We start from the raw sequence: 15,000 nt of genomic DNA on the forward strand, positions 1-15,000 counted from the left end.
GGGATTGCTATGGCGCTGATAAATAAACACCTTACTTTGCCACGGTAATGCCAAATTAACCCTGTTTACACCCACAGGCTTCACACACACCTGCAGACACACAGACTGCGTCCCAAATGACACCCTAGTCCCTTTATAGTGCACTGCTGTAGACCAGGGCCCCGTAGTAACAAACACATTATCATAGAAAGAGGCTACAGTGCCTTCCAAAAGTATTCACCCCCCCTTGGCGTTTTTCCTATTTTGTTGCATTACAACCTGTAATTTAAATGGATTTTTATTTGGATTTCATGTAATGGACATGCACAAAATAGTCCAAATTGGTGCAGTGAAATGAAAAAAATGAAAAAAAGAACTTGTTTCAAAAAATTCGACACAATAAATAACGGAAAAGTGGTGCGTGCATATGTATTCACCCCCTTTGCTATGAAGCCCCTAAATAAGATCTGGTGCAACCAATTACCTTCAGAAGTCACATAATTAATTAAATAAAGTCCACCTGTGTGCAATCTAAGTGTCACATGATCTGTCACATGATCTCAGTTCTGAAAGGCCCCAGAGTCTGCAACACCACTAATCAAGGGGCACCACCAAGCAAGCGGCACCATGAAGACCAAGGAGCTCTCCAAACAGGTCAGGGACAAAGTTGTGGAGAAGTACAGATCAGGGTTGGGTTATAAAAAAATATCTAAAACTTTTAACATCCCACTGAGCACCATTAAATCCATCATTAAAAAATTTAAAGAATATGGCACCACAACAAACCTGCCAAGAGAGGGATGCCCACCAAAACTCACGGACCAGGCAAGGAGGGCATTAATCAGAGGCAACAAAGAGACCAAAGATAACCCTGAAGGAGCTGCAAAGCTCCACAGCGGAGATTGGAGTATCTGTCCATAGGACCTCTTTAAGCCGTACATTCCACAGAGCTGGGCTTTACGGAAGAGTGGCCAGAAAAAAGCCATTGCTTAAAGAAAAAAATAAGCAAACACGTATTCGCCAAAAGGCATGTGGGAGACTCCCCAAACATATGGAAGAAGGTACTCTGGTCAGATGACTAAAATTGAACTTTTTGGCCATCAAGGAAAACGCTATGTCTGGCGCAAACCCAACACCTCTCATCACCCCGAGAACACCATCCCCACAGTGAAGCATGGTGGTGGAAGCATCATGCTGTGGGGATGTTTTTCATCGGCAGGGACTGGGAAACTGGTCAGAATTGAAGGATGGCGCTAAATACAGGGAAATTGTTGAGGGAAACTTGTTTCAGTCTTCCAGAGATTTGAGACTGGGACGGAGGTTCACCTTCCAGCAGGACAATGACCCTAAGCATACTGCTAAAACAACACTTGAGTGGTTTAAGGGGAAACATTTAAATGTCTTGGAATGGCCTAGTCAAAGCCCAGACCTCAATCCAATTGAGAATCTGTGGTATGACTTAAAGATTGCTGTACACCAGCGGAACCCATCCAACTTGAAGGAGCTGGAGCAGTTTTGCCTTGAAGAATGGGCAAAAATCCCAGTGGCTATATGTGCCAAGCTTATAGAGTCCTACCCCAAGAGACTTGCAGCTGTAATTGCGCAAAAGGTGGCTCTACAAAGTATTTTAATTTTTTAATTTTGGGGGGGGGGGGGTGAATAGTTATGCAAGCTCAAGTTTTCGGTTTTATTTTTTGTTTGTTTCACAATAAAAAATATTTTGCATCTTCAAAGTGGTAGGCATGTTGTGTAAATCAAATGATACAACCCCCCCCCAAAAAAAAATCAATTTTAATTCCAGGTTGTAAGGCAACAAAATAGGAAAAATGCCAAGGGGGGTGAATACTTTCACAAGCCACTGTAGGAGGACCCTTGTGATTTGATGCTAACTTAACACAATGAATCTGCAAAAAAATATCTGCAAGACACAATATCCATGGTGCTTAACACAGCATTACAGACAGACATTCACTAGTGTCCAAACAGACATATACAATCCAATGAATCTGCAAAAAAATCTGCAGACATAATGCTGAGAAAAGCACTTTTTATATCGAGACAATGCTATGGGTATCTGCCAAAACCGGAGAACCGGATACAATCCAGAGAGGGCTCGGTCAGAATACAAGTACACTGTAAACCCTAATAAGTTCACATAACTCAAAAAATATTTTGTAACAGATTACACAAAAATATTTTAGTGATGTTTTTAAATGTTTTAAGTTTACATAAAATACAATTTATATTTACAGTTGCCTTAAATTATCTCAATGTTATATTATAAATATTGATATTCCTCAACTTATAATTATGGATTAATTCACTTAAAATTTTCAATATTTTTCAACTCATATAATGTGGGAAATACACTCAAAATTTTCAATATTTTTCAACTCATATAATGTGGGAAATACACTCAAAATATTAAATATTCTTCAACTCATATAATGTGTGAAATACACTCAAAATTTTCAATATTCTTCAACTCATAATGTGGGACATGCAATCAAAATTAATTCTAAACTGAAATACTGATGTCGGTCCATTACACAATTATAATCAGCGAATAATGTTAGAAAACATGAAAGTGACACCACAGTGACAATTTAACTTTTTTTTTATTCAACACAATGTGCTTTTAAAAAGGCACGAATCAAAAGGAGCTCAGTCAAAACAAAGTGCTTGTCATAAATTAAAACAAAAAAGGAAATGACTCCATAAAAACAAAATGTGTTTTAAAGTACATTAAGTGTTAATAGTTCCATATTCTGATAGTGGTCATTGCTACAGAGGGTAGATTCAGTATTTTCGGTCTCCATATCACATTATTCAGTAAACATTATGATAAAAACTCACAAAGGCTTCATGTTAAAATTCAATAAGATTCTAATTATAATCCATCCTCAACAGCAATAACAACTATTAGAATGTGGAGCCATTTAAAACGTTTTGGCACTTACTGTACCTTGAAGGCTGCAACTAACTTTTTTTAAATAAAACATTCAAATAAAAGTACTGGTTTCTACTGTGCCGTACTTCAACTGGCAACATCAAGGTAAGCATTAGGTCACACAACATTAAACATGTATAGTGCATGAATTCAACAGTCGTTTCCCACAACTACAGTGCAAAAACTTGGGCTTGGCAATACGTCAATGTTGTGATATTTATCTATTAACAATCAATGTATTAAATCTGAGGTAGTAGAGGCAAACAGTGTAACATATTAAACATGAGGTAGAAGAGGCAAATTATTACATTTGTAAAGAGGGGAAAAAAACAAAAAACATCCTCAATACTCAGCTCAACAAATAGTCCATTCTGAGTGATTCACTCATTGAACAAATCATTCTTCAGTGTCAGTAGACGCCCTTTCAGTGGTTTGTTGTCCTCAAGACACATCACAACTTTTTGGATAAATGTGAATGTAAGCTCGAGATTCTTTGGGTACTGTAGGTCTAGTGCATAGACATACCCAAAGAGCAGGATAAATGAGTCAGCCAGGTTTGTGGGACCACTCACAAGTATTTCATCTTCCACGACAATACAGATGCTCTCAGGGCTGAAGAGGGCCGCATCAGTAGTATCATCAGTGACAACTGTCAGGAGAGCCACCGGAGTGTCAGTGAGGTCTGGACCATCTGCTGACTATAAAACACAAATAATACAAAAATGAGTTCAGCCCCTCAAGGATACAAATCATGCTAATGATGTCTAGACATTACAGTCACTTTGCACTTAGACTGCAGCTAAGCTACATGTTTAAACTATTTTCTTTACACATGCTTATTATTTTATGTTAGTTTCACACCTACCTGTAAGCATACTTTTTGTTTAGTGGAATTCTTTATACTTACCTTTTCATTTATGTAATTTCTACATGTCAGTTTGCAGAATAACAACTCAAGGAAACTTCATAAACAGGTCCTGGGGGCTATTCCAGAAAGGAGGTTCAACAAACTGAGCCTAACCCTGAACTCAGAGTTGACTTACCCTGTGAAGTGAAACTGAGTTTTCAGTTACAGAACAGCTGATCTGAGTTAGGTAAGTTGACTCAGAGTACGTTAACTCGGAGTTGAGCTTGTGCCTGACGACTAGTAAAAAGCCATCATCAATGGAGCTCCGATACGGTTATTCACCATGGCAACGGGAGAAAACAGGAAGCAGACATTTTCTGGCTGCGGCTGTTATATAAATCACTGACAGAGTTTCAGATGCAGTCGTCTTTTCATTTTGAAATTATCACTTTATTTTATATTAGCCTTTAAGGAAGTGGTTGAATGTTGTTCAATGTTTTATTTTATTTAAATCGGCTGAAAATGAAATATAAAAACATTTTATCTCATACTCAATGCGGTGACAAACTAGAAACACGGACTTTGAAATTACGTTGTTGGAAAAAATACAATTGGCTATACTGATGGTTTTCACATAACCTGCTTTCTGGAATGCCCCTCTGGTTCTCCTAGAGTTCTTTGAGTGATGTCATGTTTAAGCTGACTGAATAGCTAAGCAAAGGGATTGATAGTGAGGCCAGTACACTTACATTACAGGTCCTGAAAAACTTGGAGGCATCTTCACGCAGGTACACAGGAAGTGCACGAAGGACGAGGGCCCGTCTCATATTTACATCACGTTGTTCCTACATGGACAAAAAATATCCATTACAATAATAATTACACAAATATCAAAAACATTCATTGTACACTAATTATAGTAAAAATGAAAATGTTAAAAGATAAGCAAGTTAGTTATTAACAAGCAAAGCATCAAAGTTGTGTGCTTATAGATCTGCTATTTCTGTTGTTGTTCTTTGTATTTAACAAAGTATTAATAAAGGGTTCAAGTGATCAACTGTTGACCCCACAGTTGAGATAAAAACATTTAGAGAAATAGCAAAAGAATGACTGTGGAAACACATAAAATAAAACCAATTATTAGTGTAACCCTCTCACCAGGCTCGAATTTGACTCTCACGATATTACCTTATTTAGAATATCTGAACAGCATGGGATATTAGGTGAGAAGGACATCTCCAATAAGAATCCCTATTGTAAACTTGCTAGGGTGAATGACAAATAGGGTATTAACTTCAGATAGAATGATTATAGACTTGGTTATTGTTATAAGGATATGCTTTCCCATGCATTAAATGAAACTGAAACAGTAAATGACTCCACCAATACAACAGACATAAGGTTCAAGATCTATATTAATCAAATGTTCAATGTATCACATCAAAAGAAATACAAATTATAAACCCCAATGACTATTCCACAACCCCATGTCCAAATTATTTGCAAGCTTGCTTAAACCCTGGGCGCGCGTTGGAGCTCATAAAAAAAATGACGACATACATAAAGTCCCGAAGTCCACCCCACATTTGTAGTTACTCACTACTTGTAGATAATGCCTCAGCAAAATATAGTAGTTCCGTGCAGGTGTCCTCACAAGATCCACCGCGAACACAGCTATCAATGCAGCCAGTACTCGGTAGCAGCAACAGACATCCGTTGGAAACCCGAACTGATCGTCACAAGCAATTCTCTCCAAGTCTTGCACGATGCTAGGCTAACCTCTAGGATGTCGAATGTCTCCACAATGCGACGGCAGCTTCAGTCTCCACTTGGTCTTTCTTAACTAAATAATAAACACTCTCTTATAGAAATAAAATCAGGATTTCCCTTAAAAAAACTCTGTAGGTATGGTTTTGTTCTCTTTATCGTTTCCTTTGGTCGTTTTTCCTTCACCAACCCCACTAACGTCTCTCCTCTCCCTTCTTTCAACTTTTCCCTCCCTTTTCTTTCCCGGCAACCAGTCCACTCTCCCATTGGCCACAACTTAACAAGTTAGCTCATTGGTCAAAACTTTAACGAGATACGTGGGAAATTTAAACTTAAAAGTAAACCAACCTATTCACTTGTACATTTTTTAAAAACATTGCTTCAAAAGAAATGCATTAATGACATTACAAATCAGGAGCTATTCGATCACCTTTTAAATCTAATACCAATGAATTATAACAAATACACTCTATACTTGGTTTTAGCAATGTATTACATTAGTAACACTATTTCATAATACATCCTACCTGAACTGTTAAAAGGATTTCGAGATGATCTCACAACCACACACTTGAGCCTAGGAAGAAATACAAACACAGGCCTGGTTAGCATCATGATAACACACTCACATTATGTTGTTTAGCATTGTTCGTTTCACGCTAGCACACACGTACACACAGCTCGATAACGTAAAATATTTACTGTGTAAGGCAGACACTTATTGAAATAAGTATAATCACAGTACGCACTTGCATTACCAGCGAACAGCGAAAACTCATGGACCTTCCTCCACCGTCAATGTCCCGGGCAAACATGCATTATGGGAAATGTAGTTCATCCAGGAAACCTGCTGATAACGTTACACGTTGTAAGATGAAGTAACGTAACGTATTTATCACATATTTAACAACTTCTAAAGTTACAATTACTTGGATTTTTACACTATTTACAACAAATATTCACTGTGCACATTATACAAATGTATTCCCAGTTCCACATTTAAGACTATCGAAATTCAATTGAAAAAAAACAACAACAAAAACAGAGTTACTTACCAAATCAGAGGTGATGATAAGATGGCGCTTAAGAAAACGAGGGCAATAAGACTAATGATAAAAACGGAGGTGGTGGTGGTTTCAAGCGGGCAGCATAAAAGTGCGCATTGCAAACAAATTAAAACAAATTAAACTGTGTTCCACATCCACACGGGCGGCCCAAACATCCCCGCATCTCGGCATATTCAAGATGGCTGACTCAGCTTTCCTGAGGGAGAGATGACCCACCCACCAGAACGTCATGACGTCGATAACGTCATGACACTACCTAAACTTTTTGAGCGTTCCACACAAATTACCTATAAAATATTGAGCCCTCTTCAATTAAAGTGGCATAAATCTCAACAGAGCTCAACACTTTATAGTTTGGTCAACTGCATAACGACATTTGACTGTTATGACCTTATTACTTATGAGCTAGTACAACTGTTTGGGAATACAGTGTAGAACACAGTGGAATATGTATGCACCAATACGTCCTACACAGAGATACATGAGAAGATGTGGATGGGGCTTACACATCTATAAACAGGGCCTGAGGATGCAAGCCTGATCTAATCTGAAGTAAAGACAGAGAAGAAAACAGGTAGTGGATAGCCCTCTCCAAACATACACTGTCTGCAACACATCTACTCACACCCTCTGCTACTTATCCAGACACATACTGTCACAAATCAGCACACCAAATCGTGTATCATAACCCTCTCTATCACAAAGTATCTCTCTCCCTCCCTCTCCTCTCCCTCTCCTCCTCCTCTCCTCTCCTCTCCTCTCCACTCCTCTCCTCTCCTCTCTCTCTCTCTCTCTATTCAATTCAATTCAATGGGATTTATTGGCATAGGAAACATATGTTTACATTGCGAAAGCAAGTGAAATAGATCACGAACAAAAGTGAAATAAACAATCTCTTGCTCTCTCTCTCTCTCTCTTTCAAATGTACTGTAAACACACAGAGACACACACACTAGGCCTAAATACACACAAACAAACAATAGTAGGCCATTGTGATTGATTCAATAACAAGCTGTACCAATTTTTTTTACATTCAGAACAGATACTGGAAGTCATGATTCTCAAGCCTGTTGTTTTACACGCGTTTCAGCACAATGGACATTGACGCGTCATTTACGGGCGTTTCAGGACAATGGACTGCAACGCGGGCTGAACGGCTAGCGCAGGGCTATTCAACCGTCATGCAGGCTGCGGCCGCAACACAGACCTTCCGACAGGGACTGATTGATTCAGACCTGGGACACCAGGTGAGAGAACTCTCAGGCCAATCAATGACGTTAACTACCTGGGTTGAAAACCAGCAGTACGTCGTCCCTCGAGGGCGGGAATTCAATAGTAACGAACGGATGAAATCATAATTAGACTACAATGCAGCCAGTGCTACCGGTGTATCATAAACGATTCAAACAGTTTAATGTGATAGCCACAATCAACCACCAGCATATGAAGCCCACAGGGGATACATACAAGTCATCGTGGGCCTATCACAGTGGAGAGAAAAACACAACTTTAAGAGGTCAGTGAATGTTTTGCTGCTGAAGATCAAAAACAATGAGAAAAGGTAATGCCAAGAACTGGTCTCAGTGGTCACAGCAATACATTAGCCCCTCTGAAAGTCAAACACCTAGGGAAACCAGAGCCACACGTATCCACGGCTATGGGGGGACACAACAGATAAACACAGCGAGCATTTCATTTTATGTTGAAGCGGTGGTGTCTGTTGTCACAGCAATTCAATAGCCCCCTTTGACAGTCCATCGGTGCCATAACAAGCTAATACAGCACACAGGCATTTCATCATGTTGAGGAAGGTTGAAACGATGATAATGAAAGGAAGATAGATAGGGGAACATAACATTTTGGACCATTGCAGCACTATGACGAGAGAGAACAGTGATGTCCAAACTTACCGCTGCACTCTTCACCTGCTGGCTCTGTATGACAGTTGGCGAGGAATATGATCTCAAAAAGAGGCTTGATTGGTGTATATCCAGCCTGCGTGCTGAGGCTTTTGCGTGTCAAAGTGTGTTTGCTTTTTTTGAAGGTGTGTGTTTGCGTGTGTGAGGATCAAAAGGGTAAGGATGTGTATGCGCGTGCACGCGCTAGCGAGCGGCCACCACAACCGATAAACGGTAGTTTAAATATTCAATCTGCCCTAAAATCTAAACGAGTAGGCTACTGGGGGGCTATTGATAAACAAAAAACTACCGTTTTGCCATAAAGTCCATATTGCTTGGTTTTAAATCATTGACAACACCTCGATTCGAATGCAAAAATGGATCACCAGTCCATCAAAGTTAAAAAACGCAAACATACAACCATTACCAACCTTATAAGATAAGATAAGATAACTGTAGCCTATAGCTTGCTATAGGAATCATACTCACAAATAGACGCCCGTTCAATTGCCATGTTTCCATCGAATACGACTCGTAGGGAGAAAATAAACAGCAAATGTAGACAGCAATCTGTTCAAAAGTGTGCTTTGTGCAAACAAATGTTCCCCAAACCCTAAAACCAAGACTGCAACACGTCTATTCTGTGACCCAAATTAGAAAAACTCGTTGTATTTCTGACGGGTGTAAAACGTTGACTCGGAACGCGCGATAGCCTACACACAGAGACAGAGACACACACACACACGAGCGACGTTGCACTGTGCACCTCCCTGCTCTCTCCTTCCCTTCTCTTCCTTCTTTTTTTTTTGCTCTCAACAATGTCCCTCACTCACTCCTGACGTCACTGGGCGAGACGCAACGTTAACTCTTCCTGCCTTATCTGCAGTGGAGCAGTGTACCCCAACAGCCCACTACACGAGGATGGGCCCCCTGTAGTCACTGGAAATAGTGCTGGTGGGAGAAATTAGAGCCCTCATTGGCTGACAGAAAGACAGATGGGGTTCACACATCCTAGATAAATAGTGCAGACCTCCCCACTATGCCGAGTTCATGGCTAACAGCAACTGGCCAATCAACTCCCTCTTCTGTCTCATCCTCCTCTCTCCCCTCTGTCTAGTGTCAGTTTGATGTATGTAGTCATTCTATGAGTATAATAAACTAATTCTGCAGCTGGCGGGTTGAGAGGCTGGCTGCACTGGCTGCAGCTTCAATGTAGTGCCCCAAATGGCACCCTATTCCCTATGTAGCGCACTACTTGTGACCAGAGCGGCTTTGGTCAAAAGTAGTGCACTGGTCAAAAGTAGTGCGCTAAATAGGGAAAAGGGTGTCATTATTGGCGCAATCAGGGTGATTGTATTACTGAGGAGGACAGGGATCAGCGGCTCTGGCCCCTCATTGTCATTGCAGGGATTATCAGGTTTATCATTCATTCTTTCTTCAGTTTGGATACAAAAGCCAGTTAAGAGCTGTCTTGCTGGCTCTGTTATGGTAGGGGTGGCTGGGTATGCTGGGTAGGAAGGGGAGGCTGGGTATGCTGGGTAGGAAGGGGAGGCTGGGTATGCTGGGTAGGAAGGGGAGGCTGGGTATGCTGGGTAGGAAGGGGAGGCTGGGTATGCTGGGTAGGGAGGGGAGGCTGGGTAGGCAGGGGAGGCTGGGTAGGTAGCGGAGGCTGGGTAGGTAGGGGAGGCTGGGTATGCTGGGTAGGAAGGGGTGGCTGGGTATGCTGGGTAGGAAGGGGAGGCTGGGTATGCTGGGTAGGGAGGGGAGGCTGGGTAGGCAGGGGAGGCTGGGTAGGTAGGGGAGGCTGGGTAGGTAGGGGAGGCTGGGTAGGTAGGGGAGGCTGGGTAGGTAGGGGAGGCTGGGTAGGTAGGGTAGGTAGGGGAGGTAGGGTAGGTAGGGGATGCTGGGGAGGTAGGGTAGGTAGGGGAGGCTGGGGAGGTAGGGGAGGCTGGGGAGGTAGGGTAGGTAGGGGAGGCTGGGGAGGTAGGGTAGGTAGGGGAGGTAGAGTAGGCTGGGGAGGTAGGTAGGTAGGGTAGGCTGGGGTGGTAGGTAGGGTAGGTAGGTAGGGGAGGCAGGGGAGATAAGGGAGGCAGGGGAGGCAGGCAGAGACAGAGAGAGAGAATGATGAGTCACACCACACAACACAGGTGAAAATGGATCTGCCATTTTCAAAGATCTAACACAACTGAGTCACAGAACATAGCAGTTTTTTCTGTGTTTGCTCTGCTGCATGAATGGCACATGACATATTGAACATGTGCCATGGTTCACACAATGGTAGTGTTTATCTAAGAAGTGGAAAGGAACGTAATAGAATGTGGTGCTGAAAGGACAGTTCTAGAATGTGGTGCTGAAAGGACATTTCTAGAATGTGGTGCTGAAAGGACAGTTCTAGAATGTGGTGCTGAAAGGACAGTTCTAGAATGTGGTGCTGAAAGGACATTTCTAGAATGTGGTGCTGAAAGGACAGTTCTAGAATGTGGTGCTGAAAGGACAGTTCTAGAATGTGGTGCTGAAAGGACATTTCTAGAATGTGGTGCTGAAAGGACAGTTCTAGAATGTGGCGCTGAAAGGGCAGTTCTATAATGTGGTGCTGAAAGGACAGTTCTAGAATGTGGTGCTGAAAGGACAGCTCCAGTCCAGAATATGGTGCTGAAAGGACAGTTCTAGAATGTGGCGCTGAAAGGGCAGTTCTAGAATGTGGTGCTGAAAGGACAGTTCTAGAATGTGGTGCTGAAAGGACAGTTCTAGAATGTGGTGCTGAAAGGGCAGTTCTAGAATGTGGTGCTGAAAGGGCAGTTCTAGAATGTGGTGCTGAAAGGACAGCTCCAGTCCAGAATGTGGTGCTGAAAGGACAGTTTTAGAATGTGGTGCTGAAAGGACAGTTCTAGAATGTGGTGCTGAAAGGACAGTTCTAGAATGTGGTGCTGAAAGGACAGCTCCAGTCCAGAATATGGTGCTGAAAGGACAGATCTAGAATGTGTTGCTGAAAGGACAGTTCTAGAATGTGGTGCTGAAAGGACAGCTCCAGTCCAGAATATGGTGCTGAAATGACAGTTCTAGAATGTGGTGCTGAAAGGACAGCTCCAGTCCAGAATATGGTGCTGAAAGGACAGTTCTAGAATGTGTTGCTGAAGGGCCAATTCTAGAATGAAAGGACAGTTCCAGAATGTGTCTCGGACCACAACCCCTCTAACCATGCCACAGATCAGGGAGACTTTCCCAAAAGCATGGATATACTATTGATCATCATGGAGTCCATTGTAATGATACATCACCATTCTATCTCGCCACCCAACACATCCATCCTCCCATCTTATTGGTTACCTGTCTCTCCAAGCCCAGACATCTATTTTCATGTCTTTACTGTACCATGTAATCCCCCCCATCCCCCACCACTACTGGTCTACTGGTAGACTGTGGTCAACCTCTTCATGATTCCCATCTTGTCATAATGGCTTTCTCCCAAATGGCACCCTATTCCCTGTATAGCACTACTTTGGACCAGGACCCTAGTATCCGATTTCAGCGTTTCATTTAGCCAGTCGCTAGAGGCTGTACATTCCCCCAGAGGACCAGCAGACCTGTCATTTAGCCAGTCGCTAGAGGCTGTACATTCCCCCAGAGGACCAGCAGACCTGTCATTTAGCCAGTCGCTAGAGGCTGTACATTCCCCCAGAGGACCAGCAGACCTGTCATTTAGCCAGTCGCTAGAGGCTGTACATTCCCCCAGAGGACCAGCAGACCTGTCATTTAGCCAGTCGCTAGAGGCTGTACATTCCCCCAGAGGACCAGCAGACCTGTCATTTAGCCAGTCGCTAGAGGCTGTACATTCCCCCAGAGGACCAGCAGACCTGTCATTTAGCCAGTCGCTAGAGGCTGTACATTCCCCCAGAGGACCAGCAGACCTGTCATTTAGCCAGTCGCTAGAGGCTGTACATTCCCCCAGAGGACCAGCAGACCTGTCATTTAGCCAGTCGCTAGAGGCTGTACATTCCCCCAGAGGACCAGCAGACCTGTCATTTAGCCAGTCGCTAGAGGCTGTACATTCCCCCAGAGGACCAGCAGACCTGTCATTTAGCCAGTCGCTAGAGGCTGTACATTCCCCCAGAGGACCAGCAGACCTGTCATTTAGCCAGTCGCTAGAGGCTGTACATTCCCCCAGAGGACCAGCAGACCTGTCATTTAGCCAGTCGCTAGAGGCTGTACATTCCCCCAGAGGACCAGCAGACCTGTCATTTAGCCAGTCGCTAGAGGCTGTACATTCCCCCAGAGGACCAGCAGACCTGTCATTTAGCCAGTCGCTAGAGGCTGTACATTCCCCCAGAGGACCAGCAGACCTGTCATTTAGCCAGTCGCTAGAGGCTGTACATTCCCCCAGAGGACCAGCAGACCTGTCATTTAGCCAGTCGCTAGAGGCTGTACATTCCCCCAGAGGACCAGCAGACCTGTCATTTAGCCAGTCGCTAGAGGCTGTACATTCCCCCAGAGGACCAGCAGACCTGTCATTTAGCCAGTCGCTAGAGGCTGTACATTCCCCCAGAGGACCAGCAGACCTGTCATTTAGCCAGTCGCTAGAGGCTGTACATTCCCCCAGAGGACCAGCAGACCTGTCATTTAGCCAGTCGCTAGAGGCTGTACATTCCCCCAGAGGACCAGCAGACCTGTCATTTAGCCAGTCGCTAGAGGCTGTACATTCCCCCAGAGGACCAGCAGACCTGTCATTTAGCCAGTCGCTAGAGGCTGTACATTCCCCCAGAGGACCAGCAGACCTGTCATTTAGCCAGTCGCTAGAGGCTGTACATTCCCCCAGAGGACCAGCAGACCTGTCATTTAGCCAGTCGCTAGAGGCTGTACATTCCCCCAGAGGACCAGCAGACCTGTCATTTAGCCAGTCGCTAGAGGCTGTACATTCCCCCAGAGGACCAGCAGACCTGTCATTTAGCCAGTCGCTAGAGGCTGTACATTCCCCCAGAGGACCAGCAGACCTGTCATTTAGCCAGTCGCTAGAGGCTGTACATTCCCCCAGAGGACCAGCAGACCTGTCATTTAGCCAGTCGCTAGAGGCTGTACATTCCCCCAGAGGACCAGCAGACCTGTCATTTAGCCAGTCGCTAGAGGCTGTACATTCCCCCAGAGGACCAGCAGACCTGTCATTTAGCCAGTCGCTAGAGGCTGTACATTCCCCCAGAGGACCAGCAGACCTGTCATTTAGCCAGTCGCTAGAGGCTGTACATTCCCCCAGAGGACCAGCAGACCTGTCATTTAGCCAGTCGCTAGAGGCTGTACATTCCCCCAGAGGACCAGCAGACCTGTCATTTAGCCAGTCGCTAGAGGCTGTACATTCCCCCAGAGGACCAGCAGACCTGTCATTTAGCCAGTCGCTAGAGGCTGTACATTCCCCCAGAGGACCAGCAGACCTGTCATTTAGCCAGTCGCTAGAGGCTGTACATTCCCCCAGAGGACCAGCAGACCTGTCATTTAGCCAGTCGCTAGAGGCTGTACATTCCCCCAGAGGACCAGCAGACCTGTCATTTAGCCAGTCGCTAGAGGCTGTACATTCCCCCAGAGGACCAGCAGACCTGTCATTTAGCCAGTCGCTAGAGGCTGTACATTCCCCCAGAGGACCAGCAGACCTGTCATTTAGCCAGTCGCTAGAGGCTGTACATTCCCCCAGAGGACCAGCAGACCTGTCATTTAGCCAGTCGCTAGAGGCTGTACATTCCCCCAGAGGACCAGCAGACCTGTCATTTAGCCAGTCGCTAGAGGCTGTACATTCCCCCAGAGGACCAGCAGACCTGTCATTTAGCCAGTCGCTAGAGGCTGTACATTCCCCCAGAGGACCAGCAGACCTGTCATTTAGCCAGTCGCTAGAGGCTGTACATTCCCCCAGAGGACCAGCAGACCTGTCATTTAGCCAGTCGCTAGAGGCTGTACATTCCCCCAGAGGACCAGCAGACCTGTCATTTAGCCAGTCGCTAGAGGCTGTACATTCCCCCAGAGGACCAGCAGACCTGTCATTTAGCCAGTCGCTAGAGGCTGTACATTCCCCCAGAGGACCAGCAGACCTGTCATTTAGCCAGTCGCTAGAGGCTGTACATTCCCCCAGAGGACCAGCAGACCTGTCATTTAGCCAGTCGCTAGAGGCTGTACATTCCCCCAGAGGACCAGCAGACCTGTCATTTAGCCAGTCGCTAGAGGCTGTACATTCCCCCAGAGGACCAGCAGACCTGTCATTTAGCCAGTCGCTAGAGGCTGTACATTCCCCCAGAGGACCAGCAGACCTGTCATTTAGCCAGTCGCTAGAGGCTGTACATTCCCCCAGAGGACCAGCAGACCTGTCATTTAGCCAGTCGCTAGAGGCTGTACATTCCCCCAGAGGACCAGCAGACCTGTCATTTAGCCAGTCGCTAGAGGCTGTACATTCCCCCAGAGGACCAGCAGACCTGTCATTTAGCCAGTCGCTAGAGGCTGTACATTCCCCCAGAGGAC

At 44.6% G+C, this 15,000-nt stretch overlaps 1 long non-coding RNA gene across 3 annotated transcripts; it reads right to left on the bottom strand.

Moving 5' to 3' along the window:
* Positions 1–2,578: 2,578 nt before the first annotated feature.
* Positions 2,579–6,272, bottom strand: LOC311119085. 3 transcript variants are annotated; one of them, XR_014611908.1, is made up of 4 exons: positions 6,071–6,272; positions 5,377–5,619; positions 4,526–4,621; positions 2,579–3,627 (listed from the first exon to the last, which is right to left on the bottom strand). It is a non-coding gene; the product is annotated as an uncharacterized lncRNA (long non-coding RNA). The 3 variants fall into 3 exon arrangements; XR_014611907.1 differs by lacking the exon at positions 5,377–5,619; XR_014611909.1 differs by lacking the exon at positions 6,071–6,272 and having other exon boundaries at positions 5,377–6,064.
* Between the last annotated feature and the right edge of the window lie 8,728 nt (positions 6,273–15,000).

This window comes from Coregonus lavaretus, assembly GCF_964263955.1.
Source record: "Coregonus lavaretus genome assembly, contig: HAP1_SCAFFOLD_5434, whole genome shotgun sequence".
NCBI classification, from domain to species: Eukaryota; Metazoa; Chordata; class Actinopteri; order Salmoniformes; family Salmonidae; genus Coregonus; species Coregonus lavaretus.